The sequence below is a fragment of the Quercus suber genome, unplaced genomic scaffold (assembly GCF_002906115.3).
Source record: "Quercus suber isolate HL8 unplaced genomic scaffold, Cork oak 2.0 scaffold_513, whole genome shotgun sequence".
Lineage (NCBI taxonomy): Eukaryota > Viridiplantae > Streptophyta > Magnoliopsida > Fagales > Fagaceae > Quercus > Quercus suber.
Window position 1 is genome coordinate 52,192 of NW_027069962.1, and position 2,115 is coordinate 54,306.

Genomic DNA, 2,115 nt, shown 5'->3' on the forward strand with positions numbered 1-2,115 from the left:
TTTCTATTATTATTCTTGTTAACAATCACCAAGTAAAAGTACTTTTCTTCTTCACCCAAATTGTTGTTTAATTATATTGACTTTGAATTTACCCTACTCCTTGTGGTTCGATCTCGGTACACTGAGAATTATATTACTATAATCTCCTGCACTTAGGAGTGATCAAGCAAAAATATATATAAATAAATAAATATAAACTCAGGAAGTTCAAACTTGAGAATCGGTGTGTGGAGGTGAAACCGGTGATGGGTGGGCCGAACAATTGGATTGGTGGCCAATGATGAGTAGCTCATTGGTCTGTTTGTAGGAGAGAGAGAGAGAGAGAGAGAGGTATAGCTGTGTGAGAATTTTGGAAAATGTTTTACCTTTGTTGCAATGGTAAAACATTTTACAAAATTTTTCCTTGGATTTCCCTTTGACTTAAAATATTTTACAGTTAACTAACCATTTTATTGTGAAATAAACAACATAAAATGTGTAAAATGTTTTCCTGAAAAATATTTACTAAAAAAAAAAAAAAACACAACCGTACATACATGCAGTAATTAACCAAATACTAATAATAACGATAATTATGATAAAGATCAAGAATCTGTTCTTTCTTCACAAAGAAGGATGGTAAATTAATTATGGTTTACAATCAAATCTCATCAACACCAAAAATAAACATACTATAAAAGAGCAATGTATTCATCATGAATAGTAAATTAGTTTTACAGACAAAAATACAGTCTAAGGGTAGTTTGGGAATAGCAATGTTGTTCTGTGTCTCTCTAAAATTAAGGCTCTTTTGCAGTTTGACTGGAACGAGATTGGAAACAAGAAGTAAATTTGCTGTGGTAATAGTATTGAGGGAATTGATCGATGTCCTTGACATTCCTTTCCAATGGATTGCACAATTAACTCTTGAATATGTCCCTTTGATGCAGATTGAAGTTGCTGCAACCTGAAACAAATTAAACACTAGTACCTCCAAGCCCTCCTTCCCAAGTAGAGTCACAAGAAAACCAGATTTCATAAATGGTAAAATCAAATCGGACATATATATATGTTATTACATTAAACAAGAAATACAAATTGTTTACACAAAGTTGGAGAACTAACAACAATTTTGATCTACTGCTCATGATGAGTGTAAATCTTGAATGTGACTAAAGAAAGAGAACTAAAAATTAAGAAAATATGATTTTGAAAATTTACGTTTATTTGGATTTAAATGAAAAGGAAACAACAACCCATCTCTGCTTGACTAACCATTCCTTGATTAATCTAGCGCCAACACATTTTAAGGAAAATAAATCCAGTTTGAAGCTTTCTTTGTTGGCTAAATCATGTGTTAAAGAAAGAAAAGGAGCTATGACTTTACGAGATTTATGGTCAAACACAAATATCTTTGGGCTGCACATGGTTTGAAATCTGAATGAATGTTTTCTTTTAGCAAAGATGATTAGACAGAAAAGTAAACCCTTTAATGTGATTGTTGAAAAATTCAAGATAGCAAAAAATTGAACAAACTTCATATTCATGAAAAGTACAGAGAGAGATTAACAAAATCTAAAGCAAAAAAAATTGGAAACAGTAAGGAGCTAGGGAGAGAGATATGGTATGCTTGGCTCCTCGCACGCCACCGGCATTAGTCAATCAACAAACAGATTGGTTCATGCTTGTGGCATACAGGGAGCCAGGCATAACCAGAATCACCTTTTCCTCTTCGTCACAAGCCTCAAATCCTTCTTGAATGCATGGTAATCACCAAGAAAATGCAGAGAGAAAGAGATAGAGAGAGAGGGGGGGAGAGATCACAAGCCTCAAATCTTTCTTGAATGCATGGTAATCACCAAGAAAATGCAGAGAGAAAAAGAGAGAGAAAGAGAGGGGGGAGAGAACACACTAAACGAACCTATAGAAGACTCAATATATATAGAGAGCTTTGGAGGGGTTTCATTGTTTATTTATTTATTTGTTTCTCTTTTTAGTACAAGAAGAGAGAATTTTCTAACATATAAGATGACCTCAAGGAGAGGAAGAGAGAGCTCACAGTCACAGATTGACGTGACCTTATTATGGTAATGGAATTTTAGGAGGGGATTTCGGGGATTTTGCTTCTGTATTCCA

At 33.9% G+C, this 2,115-nt stretch overlaps 1 long non-coding RNA gene across 1 annotated transcript; it reads right to left on the reverse strand.

Moving 5' to 3' along the window:
- Positions 1-580: 580 nt before the first annotated feature.
- On the reverse strand, positions 581-2,029 carry LOC136063336 (uncharacterized). Its single transcript, XR_010625021.1, has 2 exons — positions 1,702-2,029; positions 581-946 (listed from the first exon to the last, which is right to left on the reverse strand). It is a non-coding gene; the product is annotated as an uncharacterized LOC136063336 (long non-coding RNA).
- Positions 2,030-2,115: the final 86 nt, after the last annotated feature.